Here is a 15,207-nt window from a genome sequence, read left to right as displayed (position 1 = left end):
ATACTCGACCAATGTACTCGAGTGCAAGGTCTCCAGGTGCAACAGATGATTTTCAAAATTTTGTACTCCAACGGGCTATACCCTCGATCTCCAGGTCTTCTGTAGAGTAAAAGTTTTGAATTTTTACTCAATCACCACATTGTTCCTTCGTTCCTGAGAACCACAAACACAACCAAGACAAATCAAAAATAACAAGAAAATAAAAAAATTTATTTACAGAGATAGTCATGGAACTTCCTCCCAAGTGAGCTTGTTTAAAGTCATAGCTTGACTCCTTTACTCCTTTAATCATCAAGAGGTTCCTGGAGATGAACCGATGTCACCTCTGGAAGGATTTGGTCTGCTAAGTATTTCTTGAGCCTTTGACCATTTACTGTAAAATCTCCACTCTTACTAGCTAGAGCGAATGCTCCATAAGGACGGACCTCAGTGATACAGAAGGGGCCAGACCATCTGGATTTAAGTTTTCCTGGAAAGAGTTTCAAGCGAGAGTTGAATAGCAGCACCTGATCACCAACCTGGAAATCCTTAGTGATGATCTTCTTGTCATGGAAAAGCTTGGTTCTCTCCTTGTAGATTGTAGAACTCTCATAAGCTTCTAGATGGATCTCATCGAGGTCACTGAGTTGGATCAATCGCTTCTCCTCAGCAGTTTTTATGTCAAAGTTCAGAAGTTTTACCGCCCACATTGCTTTGTACTCGAGCTCAACAGGTAGATGACATGATTTTCCATAGAGAAGATTGAAAGGAGTTGTACCAATGGGGGTCTTGAAGGCTGTCCTGTAAGCCCATAATGCATCATCTGGCTTTGCAGACCAGTCTTTCCTTGTAATCCCAACAGTCTTTTCCAGAATTGTTTTTATCTCCCTATTGGAGATCTCAACCTGCCCGCTTGTCTGTGGATGATAGGGAGTGGCGACCTTGTGCTTTACTCCATGCTTCTTCAAGAGGTTCTCAAAAACCTTGTTGATGAAATGCTTCCCGCCATCACTGATTACTACCCTGGGAACTCCAAATCTTGGGATGATTATGGTCTTGAACAACTTCAGCACAACTTTTGCATCGTTGGTAAGACTAGCAATAGCTTCGACCCACTTTGATACGTAGTCTACGGCGACCAATATATATTTATTACCGTATGAAGATGGGAATGGACCCATAAAATCAATCCCCCATACATCAAAGATCTCAACTTCCAAGATTGGATTCTGAGGCATCTCATTTCTTCTGTTGATGTTGCCTTTTCTCTGGCATGAATCACACTTTGAAACAAACTCCTGAGCGTCCTTAAACATTGTTGGCCACCAAAAGCCTGCTTGAAGAATCTTGGACACTGTCTTGAACGTCGCGAAGTGACCACCATATGCTGAGACATGGCAATGCAGCAGGATACCTTCCACATCATCTTCTGAGACACTTCTCCTGTAGATCTTATCTTTACAGAGAGTGTAAAGATAAGGCTCATCCCAGTAGTAATGGTGTATGTCTCTAAAAAACTTCTTCCTTTCATAACTTGTCAGGATGGGAGGCTCTACTCCGCACGCCAAGTAATTGACGTGATCAGCATACCATGGAGATTCTCCTTCAACAGCATTCAGTTGGTGGAACTCTTTCCCATTGTAGCTCCTTCCGAAGAACTCTACAACCATGAGCTGCTCTTCTGGCATTGAATCGTCTATCGAAAGGGGTTCTTCAATTCTCATCCTTGACAGATGGTTAACTGTACCATTTTCAATGCCTTTCTTATCTACTATCTCCATGTTAAACTCTTGCAATAAAAGTATCCATCTCAACAGTCTTGGTTTAGTATCCTTCTTGGCATACAGATGCCTCAAAGCTGCATGGTCTGTATAGACAGTTACCTTTGATCTAACCAAATAGCTTCTGAACTTCTCAAATGCGAATACAACAGCTAAAAGCTCCTTCTCAGTTGTTGCATATCTTCCCTGAGCGTCATCCAACGTTCGGCTGGCGTAATATATGACATGAAGCTTCTTGTCTATTTTCTGGCCTAAAACAGCTCCTACTGCGTAATCTGATGCATCACACATGATCTCAAATGGTTAGTCCCAATTAGGCGCTCGAACAACCGGAGCAGATACCAAAGCATCCTTGATGGTTTGAAAGGATTTGAGGCAGTCCTCATCGAATTTAAATTCAGTTTCCTTGCACAATAGCCTGGTTAACGGCCTGGCTATCTTGGAGAAGTCTTTAATAAATCTTCTGTAGAACCCAGCATGACCAAGGAAACTTATGATGTCCTTCACCGTTTTTGGTGGCTGCAACTGCATCATCACTTCAACTTTTCCTTTGTTAACCTCTATACCCTTCTCTGATATCTTGTGACCCAACACTATGCCTTCCTTCACCATGAAATGACACTTTTCCCAATTGAGAACAAGATTAGTCTCTTCGCACCTGGTCAATACCCTGCCAAGATTCAACAAACATGAGGAGAAAGAGGGGCCATAGACCGAAAAATCATCCACGAAAACCTCCACCATCTCCTCGATTAAGTCTGAAAATATAGAGGTCATACACCTCTGAAATGTTGCAGGAGCATTGCATAAACCAAATGACATTCTCTTATAAGCAAAAGTTCCATCAGGACATGTGAAAGTGGTTTTTTCTTGATCATTAAGGTGAATTGGTATTTGAAAGAAACCACTGTATCCATCAAGAAAGCAATAGTATGGATGATTAGCTAAACGTTCAAGCATTTGGTCAATGAATGGTAAAGAAAAATGATCTTTCCTAGATGCAGCATTCAACTTCCTATAATCAATGCACATTCTATGACCAGTTATAGTTCTAGTAGGGATCAGTTCATCCTTTTCATTTTTGACAACAGTCATTCCACCCTTTTTAGGGACGCAATGCACTAGAGAAACCCATGTACTATCAGAGATAGGGTAGATGACACCAGCATCAAGCAGTTTCAAAATTTCTTTTTTCACTACTTCTTTCAAATTGGGATTTAACCTCCTCTGTGGTTCAATGCTAGAATAGGATTCGTTTTCAAGATGGATCCTATGGTTGCATAGACTAGGTAAAATTCCCTTAATGTCGGATAATGAATAACCAATCGCTCTCCTATACTTTCTAAGCTCAGATAATAGCAGGTTCACTTCATCACTATTTAACTCAGCATTAATGATCACAGGGTAAGTAGAGTTTGGACCAAGGAATGCGTACCTTAGACCTTTAGGAAGTGGTTTGAGATCAACCTTCAGTGCCTTAAGTTCAGACCAGTCATCTGAAGTTGGAATGATCGGCTCCCCAGATTCGTTGGCAGACAAGGTCGAGTGGCTGGTCGAGTACATCCTCGAGAGTGCAGGTTGAACTCGAGTTGACCCTTCTTCGCTCATTACCATTACCTTCGTTGCTGGTCCATTCAATTCCTCAAAGGGTTCTGATTCTTCCATCGCTTTATGGGAGTCTAACAGCTTCTGGTATCCCAATGTTTCCAAATGTAGAAACCCGTCTTCATCACTTTTGGTTAAAGCACTGTTAAGATGATCTTCTTCTGCCAGCTCTTCCAGTAATTCATCGGCTAACTGATCCATTTCTTCGATCCAAAAGAGTTGCCCTTCTATGGTTGGCTTCTTCATCGCGTCTTTGACATCAAAGGTTATCCTAAAGTCTTTGCCAAGGTTTAGATCAATCTTCCCTTTCTTGAAAGAAAGGTCTCCCTAGAATCAAAGGGTCCTTGGGCTCTTCATCCATCTCCAGGACTACAAAGCCAGTTGGTATCTCCACAGCACCGATCCTGATTGGGAGGTTTTCGAGCAAACCATGAGGGATCCTTACTGATCTGTCAGCTAGGATGCGGGATATATTGCAGGACTTGTATTGAGTGTACCCCAATCTTTTGGTGACAGAGACCGGCATGAGACTGACTGATGCTCCTAAATCGCATAGGCATTTATTGAAAGCCAATGGACCTAAAGAGCATGGTAGAGTGAATGAACCAGGATCACTAAGCTTCTTAGGAATGATCTTCTTCTGTATGATAGCACTGCATTCATGACTCAATACCACCATCCCTTACACTTCTTGAATTCTCTCCACGATCAAGTCTTTCAGAAACTTGTGAGAGTCTGGGATTAGCGCTAGAGCGTCAACAAGAGGTATTCGCAACTCAACCTCCTTAATATTCTTGGCAAACATAGCTCTATATTTATCTGCCAACGCTTTCTTGTGACGGCCAGGAAATGAAAGCTGCGGTTTGTAGGGAGGAGGGATAAAGACTTTTTCTTTGTTTTTGACAGCAACTGGTTTTGGAGCAGTTGGTGATGCTGCTGGGAAGATAGGTCGAGTTGTTGGTCGAGTAACGTTGTCGAGTGGCAGATCGAGTGGTTGCTCGAGTGATAGGTCGAGTGGTTGCTCGAGTGACTGGTCGAGTGATTGCTCGAGTGGTTTGTCAGCTTGATCTTTCTCGAGACTTAAATCCTCCCCATCTTGATCTTCACTGTCCTCAGTGACCGTCTTTGGTTCCTCCCTAGTTGGAAGTGCTTTTCCACTACGCAGTGTGATAGCATGAGCATATTCTTTTGGATTCTGAACTGCTTTGCCTGGTAGTTGGCTTGTCTGTTTTGGAGCTGAAGAAGATGCAGAATGTCCCTCTAAGTATCGGACTTTGGTATTCAGTGTTTCCATCTTGACATTGAGATCATTGTAGCTACAGTCTAGCTTGTTATGTAACTCAGATATCTTTTTTGCCATCTCCATGGAGCCAGAGGCTTGTCCGTGAAGCAGCTGTTGTATCATTTGTTTCATATCAGCCTCAGGAGCAGCAGGACCTTGGTTTAGCTGATATGCAAACCCAGGTGGTGGTGGCGGCTGGTAGTTCCCCTGAAATTGCTGCTTAGGAACGAAACCTTGGTTGTAGGGAACAAAAGGTTTGTTCTGACCTTGTTGTTGCTGTGGAGGATACACTTGATCCTGAGGATTAGCAACGTTGGTGCTGCGGTAGGAGAGGTTGGGGTTGTTGGTTTTGAAGTTGTTGTATCCTTTGTAGCCACCCTGGTTGTTGTTGATGTAGCTGACTACTTCCAACTGGTTACCCTCCCCATCTTGGACTTGAAACTGCTCGTCATCAACAAGGAAGTGCACATGCTTCTGCTGGCTAAGAAGAATCCTGTCCAGCTTGTCATTCAGCGCTTTGATCTCCTTCCTGTGTTTGTCATCAGAGTCAGTTGTTCCTCTGACGGTCCTATCACAGTCCTCGTTGTAATTGCCATCTGATTGAGCAAGGTTCTCAACCAATTCTCAGCCTTCTTCAACATTCTTGTTCTGGAAATTCCCATTGTTGGCGGTATCCAGAAGCATTCTGATGCGTGGGTGGACTTCTCTGTAAAGAGTGCTGAGCAGAGAGGCTTTAGTAAAGCCATGATGAGGGCATTGGTTGGTGTAACCCTTGAAACGCTCCCATGCTTCACAGAAGCTTTCACCATTCTTCTGTGAGAAACAAGAAATCTCATTTCTGAGTCTTGCAGTTCTAGTATTGGAGAAGAACTTTGATAGAAAAGCCTTCTTGCAATCATCCCATGTGGTGATTGAGTCATGGGGCAGATTCTTCTCCCAGATGTGTGCTTTGTCGCCCAAGGAGAATGGGAACAAATGAAGCTTGTATCCGTCTTCACTGACACCATTGATCTTTGATAGGTTGCAGAGCCTATCGAATTCATCAAGGTGGTCGAGTGGATCCTCCATTGGCAGACCATGGAATTTGTTCCCCTGAATCATCGAGATGAGACCACTCTTAATCTCGAAGTTGTTGTTCTAGATAACAGGAGGTGCAATTCCTTTCCTCAGACGGTGATCACGTGGTGCATCTCCAGCGCCAATGTTGGCAGGGCCATTTTGTTGATTCTGTTCGTCAGCCATATCGAGTGGTTGCTGAGGTACAGGGTTGAATGTGTTTCTCCTTTCTCTGAGTTCGCGAGCGATGCGGTCGATGTTGTCATTGAAAAAGAGGTTCTGATTGCCTGTTGATCGAGTTTGCATACAGCAGAGGTGTACCTGGATCAAGACGACAACAAGAAAAACCAACAGTTAGTAACCGAAAAGAAAATTGAAAAAGAACTTGATCTAAGCAAGTCTGAAATCTCAAATGTAACAAACAAACACCCAATTGGCAATGGCGCCAAATTGATAATAGGTTTTTAAGATCAATTAAACCTAAGGCACTATCATGTCGTTGTAGTACTGAAGGTTGTCAATCCAAATGGGTGTTTCTCTAACACCCGGAACACGGAACCAATCACCCAATTCACAATGGTCAACAATCAAGTCTCCAGTAGCGTAGTTGATACAGAGGGGAACCCAATCCCTCCAATCCAGACAGATGCTCCTGAAGCCGCCGCTCCCGCGACCCTAGCAGAACTGAGGAGTATGATGGCTCAACTTCAACAGAAGGTAAACGATCAAGAACAAGCAAATCGGTCCTTAGCACAGCAACTCGAAGCAGCAACCTCTCAAGGACAAATCAGGACTACCCGTTTCGGCGCGAGGCACATTCACGATCGACGGGCGGCAGCGGATCTCAATCCCACACGGCTCGTATTCCAAACACCTGGCAATACCACAAGACCCGTCCGCAGAACGGCACCGGAAATCGGACGGGACCGAACCGAGCCGGCAATTTCGGGAAATCGGGAAGCAGATCGAAACGAACCACAACTCCGTCCTCTCCGAGCAGAGATTACCGAAGCCGATCATATCGACGCTTCGGATAATGAAGATTCCGAGGAGAACGTTAGATGGGCTGAAGAATACGCCAGAGAGCAGGAAATAAGCTCCATCAAACTATCCCTAGCCAAGGCGGAAAACATGATGAAGCTCGTAAGATCCCAAATGCATAACGCAGTTTCCTCGGCACCGAACATCGACCACATTCTGGAAGAATCCCACAACACGCCGTTCACGCACAAGATCTCCAATGCGATAATCTCGGATCCAGGGAAACTAAGAATCGAGTATTTCAACGGGTCTTCCGATCCGAAAGGGCATTTAAAGTCGTTTATCATCTCTGTGGCCCGAGCCAAATTCAGACCAGAAGAAAGAGACGCTGGTCTCTGTCACCTGTTCGTCGAGCACTTGAAAGGGCCAGCCCTGGACTGGTTCTCGAGACTCGAAGGAAATTCTGTGGATAGTTTTCAGGAGCTATCGACTCTTTTCCTAAAGCAATATTCGGTGCTAATCGATCCCGGCACATCAGACGCCGATCTATGGTCACTATCTCAGCAGCCTAATGAGCCACTTCGAGATTTCCTCGCAAAATTCCGATCCACCCTAGCCAAAGTAGAAGGAATCAATGATGTGGCGGCTCTTTCGGCTCTGAAGAAAGCACTGTGGTATAAATCCGAATTTTGAAAGGAACTAAACTTGTCCAAACCACCGACAATCCGAGAAGCCCTGCACCGAGCCTCGGATTACGTATCCCATGAAGAAGAGATGGAGCTACTAGCTAGAAGACACGAACCGACCAAGCAAACGCCTCGCAGCGATAAACCTCAGACCGGCGCTCCGAACCACAAGAAAGGCGCCCAAGGTGGTACGTTCGTTCACCATGAAGGACGAAATTTCTCCGGAGCCCATAATTACAAGGTCGATACACCCCGAGGCGAAGCCACCCGAGGCCGAGGGCGAGGCCGCGGACGAGGACGCGGTCGAGAATCCTACACATGGACAAAGGATCAACCCGCAGGGAAAGAGCAAGAATATTGCGAGTTGCACAAGAGTTACGGCCATCACACGTCCAGATGTCGTAGCCTCGGAGCGAGATCAGCAAAATTCCTGGCCAGAGAAATTGGTGGAGGCTTGACCATCGAGGACTTAGAGGCAGAAAAGGGTAAAACCGAGCAGGTCAACGCTGTGGCCAATCCCGAGCAGACCGCCCCCGCGGCGAACCCCGAAGGACCTAAAAGAGGCCGGGGTAATCGCGAAACAGACGACGATGAACCAGAAGCTGCTCGGGGAAGGATCTTCACAATTTTAGGGGATTCAGCTTTCTGTCAAGATACGGCAGCATCAATCAAGGCATATCAAAGGAAAGCCGACGCGAATCGTAATTGGACGCGGCCATTTAATGGACCAAATGACGAAGTAACCTTTCACGAAAGCGATACCAACGGTTTAGACCGTCCACACAACGATCCCTTAGTCATTACATTAACCATCGGTGATTTCAACGTCGAACGAGTCCTAGTCGACACGGGAAGCACACTGGACATCATTTTCCTTACAACTCTGCGAGAAATGAAGATCGATATGACGCAAATCGTGCCAACTCCACGACCTGTGCTCGGGTTCTCAGGTGAAACCACTATGACTCTCGGAACCATCAAACTACCAGTCCGAGCCAAAGGAGTAACAAAAATCGTCGATTTTTCTATTACCGACCAACCAACCGTGTACAATGCGATTATCGGCACCCCATGGCTAAATCAGTTCCGAGTTGTCGCCTCGACGTATCACCTATGCCTAAAATTTCCCACAAACGACGGCGTGAAAACCATCTGGGGAAACCAGAAAAATGCTCGCATTTGCTTCATGGCAGCGAACAAGCTTAGGAACCCCGTCACTGAATCGACGGCCGACGCGAATCATAAGAAGGCCAAACTTGGCCGAGCCGAAGAAAAGTCGATCTCCGAGCAGTTATAGCAATTAAAGATCGAAGAAGCTCGGGAATCTACGATACCAACTCCCGATCCGGTCATCTCAATTTGCCTTGACGATGCAAAGCCCGAGCGATGCGTAGAAATCGGCGGAGATCTAGGAGAAGAACTAACAGCTGAACTCACCGCTTTCCTCAAAGAGAACGTCAATACTTTCGCCTGGTCCCCAGAGGATTTGCCCGGAGTAAGTGTTAACATCGTATCACACGAGCTCAACATCGATCCAACTTTTAAACCCATCAAGCAGAAGAGGAGAAAATTGGGTCGGGAACGAGCAGAAGCCGTAAAGGCCGAGGTAGAAAAATTATTGAAGATCGGATCCATCACCAAGGCGAAGTACCCCGACTGGATCGCAAACCCAGTCGTGGTAAAAAAGAAAAACGGCAAATGGAGAGTCTGCGTAGACAGTTTCCCATTACCACACATCGATCACCTCATAGAATCAACTTCTGGAAACAAGCTACTGTCGTTCATGGATGCTTTTGCTGGTTACAACCAGATCATGATGAACCCCGAAGATCAAGAAAAAACCGCTTTTTACACAGAGCAAGGAATTTTTTGCTATCGAGTGATGCCCTTTGGACTCAAGAACGCCGGGGCGACCTATCAACGCTTCGTTAACAAAATTTTCGCCTTATAGATCGGGAAGACGATGGAAGTCTACATCGACGACATGTTGGTAAAATCCATGGAAGAGAAAGACCACATAGCCCACCTGCGCGAATGTTTCAAACAACTAAACTTATACAACGTCAAACTCAACCCCACAAAGTGTCGCTTCGGAGTAAGATCCGGCGAGTTCCTCGGGTACCTGGTCACCCACCGCGGCATCGAGGCGAATCCAAAGCAAATCGAGGCATTTTTGGGAATGGCATCGCCTCAAAACAAGCGAGAGGTGCAGCGTTTAACCGGAAGAGTTGCGGCCCTCAACCGTTTCATCTCTCGATCAACAGACAAATGCTTAGCCTTTTACGATGTGCTACGGGGAAACAAAAAGTTCGAGTGGACAATCCGATGTGAAGAAGCTTTTCAAGAACTCAAGAAGTACCTAGCAACACCACCCATCCTCGCCAAACCCGTAATCGGAGAGCCATTATATTTGTATATTGCCGTATCAGATACTGCAGTCAGCGGAGTGCTAGTCCGAGAAGACAGAGGCGAACAGAAGCCGATTTTCTACGTCTCACAGACTTTCACCGGCGCGGAATCTCGCTATCCACAAATGGAGAAACTTGCTTTAGCGGTCGTAATATCGGCTCGGAAGCTACGACCCTATTTTCTATCCCATTCCATCGTAGTAATGGGATCCATCCCACTCCGCGCCATCTTACACAGTCAAAGCCAATCAGGACGTCTAGCTAAGTGGGCAATCGAGCTCAGTGAATACGACATCGAATATCGGAACAAAACATGCGCAAAATCGCAAGTCCTAGCTGATTTTATCGTCGAATTGCCCACCAAAGAAGCTCGGGAAAACCCACTCGACACAACTTGGCTCCTACATGTAGACGGCTCGTCATCAAAACAAGGCTCGGGTGTAGGCATCCGCCTCACCTCGCCAACGGGTGAAATCCTCGAGCAGTCATTCAGGTTAAACTTCGAAGCTACCAATAATGTGGTCGAGTACGAAGCACTTGTTGCCGGACTTAATCTAGCTCGGGGGTTAAAGATTGAAAAAATCCACGCTTTTTGCGATTCCCAGCTCGTCGCAAATCAATTCAACGGGGAATATACAGCTCGGGACGAAAAAATGGAAGCCTACCTGATTCATGTTCAAAAGTTAGCAAAATATTTTGACGAATTCAAGATAACAAGGATTCCAAGAGGAGAAAATTCATCGGCCGACGCCCTAGTTGCTCTGGCCTCAACCTCCGACCCGAACCTGAGAAGAATCATCCCAGTGGAATTCATTGAAAAACCAAGTATTGAGCTCGGCGAAGAAGACCACGTCCTCCCGATACAAATCAGCACGGATCAAGATGACCCGAACGAATGCAGCCCAAAGTGGATGGCACCCATCATAAGCTATATATCCGAAGGGAAATTGCCCTCGGATAAATGGAGGGCTCGTAAACTCAAAGCTCAGGCTGCACGTTTCGTCTTAATAGGGAAAAAACTTTACAAGTGGCGATTATCCGGACCATTGCTGACCTGCGCAGAAGGAGAAGCGACTTGCAAGATCATGAAGGAAATTCACGGCGGTTCGTGCGGAAACCACTCTGGGGGAAGGGCTTTAGCCGTCAAAATAAAACGCCACGGATTCTTCTGGCCAACGATGGTCAAGGATTGCGAAAAAATTTCAAAACGATGTGAAAAATGTCAAAGGCATGCGCCGACAATCCATCAACCAGCCGGGCTCTTGTCATCAATCTCCTCGCCATATCCCTTCATGCGATGGTCAATGGATATAATCGGACCTATGCATCCCTCGAAGCAAAAAAAGTTAGTCCTCGTTCTAACCGACTATTTCTCTAAATGGATAGAAGCCGAATCTTACGCCAGCATAAAGGACGCTCAAGTCGATAACTTCGTGTGGAAACATATCTTATGTCGCCACGGAATACCGTATGAGATTGTTACGGATAACGGCTCGCAGTTTATATCGACCCGTTTCCAAGGCTTTTGTGATAAATGGGGAATTCGACTTAGCAAATCAACGCCACGATATCCCCAAGGGAACGGCCAAGCCGAGGCCGCAAACAAAACGATCCTCGATGGCTTAAAGAAACGGCTCGATGCTAAAAAGGGCTCGTGGTCCGACGAACTCGAAGGCGTGCTTTGGTCGCATCGGACAACTCCTCGCCGAGCCACAGGAGAAACCCCTTTCGCCTTAGTATACGAGACAGAATGCATAATTCCGGCCGAGATGATAGTTCCAAGCCTACGACGAAGCCTATCCCCCGAGAACACTCCTGATAACTCTCAAAGGCTCCTCGACGAACTCGATCTGATTGACGAACGAAGAGATTCGGCCCTGGTTCGAATACAAAATTACCAGAATGAAACGGCTCGTCATTACAATTCAAATGTTCGGCAACGAAGATTCCACGAAGGAGATCGGGTCCTCTGAAAAGTTTTCCAGAACACTGCCGAACCGAACGCTGGAAAACTCGGGACGAACTGGGAAGGACCATACTTAATTTCTACAGTCATCCGACCCGAGGTATATGAGCTCGCTGACTTAAACGGTAAAGCCGTTCCAAAATCATGGAACGCAATGCACCTAAGGAAATACTACAACTAAATCCAAGGTGACTAAATTTGAACTACGAGGTGGCTTGATCCCTGAAAAGGGTACGTAGGCAGCTCGTCTTCGGACGAGTTCAGCTACCCCCCCCATTAAAAAAGGGGGGAGTGGGTCCGTATATTCATACTCCCATTTTATTATCTTATAGGTTTCCGAACCGAAACAAATAAAAAATTCAACTTTTTACTCATCTAATACAATGAGCGACGGCTCGGAGTATCTATTACACCGCTTCGGTTACAGCGCACAATATAAATATTCAAGATAAGAATCTGCTCGAATGTTTTTCCGAGCAGGCTATGAATTCTATCTTCTGAAACCCGGTTATACTTAACACCGGTGCCCCAGCTCGTTTCTAAACGCTGGTCAAGGAGTGAATACGATCGGGTCGCAACCGAGAGACTCACTCTATACATTTTTTTTAAAAACAATTCAGAATTAATAAACCATAATTTTTGTGTTTCAAAAAATGACTTAAACTGGATAAAGCCATCCAGGCGGGTTCTACATAACGGATAAAGCTATCCAGGCATAAGTATTATAACCGAGCAGAAAGAGAAGAAAAACAAAAAACCGCCTCGGATCCCTAGTCGAGATCTTCGGATGGTCGGTTATCCTTTGCAGGGAGGAGAGATCCGGCTTGATCCGTAATTCCCGCCTCATCGGCCAATGACTCGACCGATCTGTGACCACCCGGACTCAGAGGAGCGGGCTCGGGAGCTGGAGCTTTGAGGTCGTCTTTCAGCTCAGCCATGAAACGATTAAGATTTACCTCAGCATCAGCGAAATCTTTTAACCACTCATCAACTTGCTCCTTCTCACTCTCCAGAACTCTGCCACCTTCGAGGGCCTCGATCAGCTGCGCGTTGGCTTGCGCCTGAGACAAGTACATGAATCGGTCATTGACCTCATCAAGGAGCGACACTTTGTGCTCGGCGGTCTTCATTTGGGCAATAAAGGTCTCGGAGACCTCCCGCCTCGTCGTCTGGACGGCTCGAGCCACGTCGCTGTCACGAAGTCCCCTCTCCTCGGATAACATCCGCTTAAGACGGACGATCTCAGAGTCCGCCTTGAGATTCTGCTCGGCCATCTTAATGGCGTTCTCCTTATTCACATGGGCCGTCCTCTCGATCTCTTCCTTTTCCAGCTTCGCTGCAGCAGCTTCGGAGAGTGCCTCGTTCTTCTCTCGCTCGATGGCCTGAATCCGAGACTCCGCCTCGGCTAATTTACCAGCCACCTCCATGTTGCTTCGCATAGCCGAATCATACGAATGTACCATCCGGTTCATCGAAGCAACAGCCTGGAAAAGAGAAAAGTTAGCTTTATAATGATAACACCAAGATAGGTTATAAGCAACAGAACTCTTACCCGCAGAAAATGAGATGAAGTCTCGGCATACTTCCGAGATTCCAGAAGAGTATCTGGAGGAGGAAGCAAGGGACCAACACATCCCCCGAGCAGATTAGCCGAGGCAGTACGATCTTCAAAGATGGGGAGTATTTTCTCCGCCTCGAAACCAGATGCCTTCTTCTTCTTCTTCTTCTTCTTTGACGACTCATCGTCAACCCGAATGCGCTTACCTGCCGCTTTGTCACTCGCAGGCAACGCCACAACTGCCTCGGGCGCAGCAGCGGATGGCTCGGCTCCCTGAGCCTCAGCGGTCGTCACGTCAACCGGCCCGGCAGTATCGGGATTGACCCCATCTCGAGACGCCTCGGGAGCAGTCTGCGGCGCGATAGCATCGGAAATAAAATTCCCATCTTGGGTCGCCTCAGGATCGGCCCGCGGCGATATCAATCCCGTATTAACAAGGCGACTCTTTTCCGCCAATCGCCTCTCCTTGTCCTCTTTCTTCTTGGCATAGACCTCCCGCAAAGTAAGTTTCGTCGATTGCATGTCCACGAAAAATTGACTCCGAACTAGTGGGACAAGAAACACCGTGAAGAAGACGAACGCACGCTCAACTCGCTCCCTAGAAAAATGTTTCAGCCAATCGCACCTTCGAGCCGACAACGCGTGAAAAGCCGAAAGAAAATCGTCTGGAATCGGCTCGAGAAACTTGAGAGTGCGTTCTGCAAAAGGAAAACTGCAATTAGAGAACGAAATTAACATCACCTCGGGTACTAATAAATTTCTAACTACAACTACCCAAAATTCCCCATCTCGTCAGAACAGTCCCGAGGAGATCTTCATGAATAGCATCTTCAATGGCTACAAAGAAGAAGTGATCGGTATATGGCTCGTCTTTTGCTCGGGAACCCATCGATAATTTTCTTTCCCTTAGCGGGGAAATGTAGTACCGGTCCGCTTCGGATTTTGGCACCCGCCGGATCTCGAGAAAATTTCTCATATGAGCCAGCGTTATCTCCGTCTCAGACTCGTAACTTCGAATCAAAATCCCGACCAGATGTCTCAAAGACCGCATCGTGATCTGGGAAAGAGCGATCTGATACGATGTCACATATTCCAAGACCAATCTCGGGATCGGCAACCATAAGAAACAGCTGTAGAAGAATCCCTCGTACAGAGTATAGAAACCTGCAGGAGGACTGTCGGCTCGCTCTTTAGGGCTCGGAACACGCAAAGTTACAGCACCAAGACCAAATCGAGCCTTAAGATCCGAGAGAGATTGCTCGGTACACATTGATGAACCGGGAGGATTTGGCATTACCGCCTTTTTCTTCTTTTTCCTCTTCTTCTCAGCTTTCTCGAAAGCCTTCTGCTCGTTAAGACGCAAGATATCCTCTGTCTCATTCGGGCCGAAGTAAAGAAAATCCTCGATCTTAACCGTCGGCATGAGGGGCTCGGACGCATCTTGCCAATTGGATGTCCCAGCTTCATCGACCGTAGGAGCAGAAGACCTCCGAACGAGAGGCAGCTCGGGATCCTCAGGTAAATCCAACTCCCGAGCGATGTCGGCGTTGGTGTCTTCCCGAGCCGTGAAGGGAGTCGTCTGCTTGGGGGAATTCGATGAAGAAACAGTATCTTCAGAAGACCAAACTGATCTCCGTTTATAGATCGGAGGAAGATCGTCTGAATGGTTTGAATCGCTAGAATCGACAAGGGTCGACGGTGATTGCGAAGAACTCATTCTCGGCTCGGGACGTTGGACGAGAAGGGAAACAACCGGCAAACTAGAATTTCTATCCCGGCAAAATCAAAAATAACAAGAAGAACGACGGGACTTCGCCGGAAAAGAAAAAACGATAGAAATATCAAGATCAGAGAGAAGGAAGCAAACCTTGTTTATTTTCTTCGAAAACTTCAAATGGAGTAATG

At 46.5% G+C, this 15,207-nt stretch overlaps 3 pseudogenes across 3 annotated transcripts; 1 reads left to right on the top strand and 2 right to left on the bottom strand.

Moving 5' to 3' along the window:
• Positions 1-288: 288 nt before the first annotated feature.
• On the bottom strand, positions 289-6,009 carry AT4G06605 (annotated as a pseudogene; the record flags this gene model as incomplete). The annotated part of the gene is made up of 1 exon: positions 289-6,009.
• Positions 6,010-6,279: 270 nt separating this feature from the next.
• Positions 6,280-11,916, top strand: AT4G06604 (annotated as a pseudogene; the record flags this gene model as incomplete). The annotated part of the gene is made up of 1 exon: positions 6,280-11,916.
• Positions 11,917-12,514: 598 nt separating this feature from the next.
• AT4G06603 lies at positions 12,515-15,019 on the bottom strand (annotated as a pseudogene; the record flags this gene model as incomplete). Its single annotated transcript has 3 exons — positions 12,515-13,228; positions 13,297-14,000; positions 14,077-15,019.
• Between the last annotated feature and the right edge of the window lie 188 nt (positions 15,020-15,207).

Source organism: Arabidopsis thaliana, chromosome 4, assembly GCF_000001735.4.
Source record: "Arabidopsis thaliana chromosome 4, partial sequence".
Taxonomy (NCBI): Eukaryota; Viridiplantae; Streptophyta; class Magnoliopsida; order Brassicales; family Brassicaceae; genus Arabidopsis; species Arabidopsis thaliana.
The sequence above is the reverse complement of the archived record's forward strand: the minus strand, read 5'-3'. Positions and strand labels throughout refer to the sequence as shown.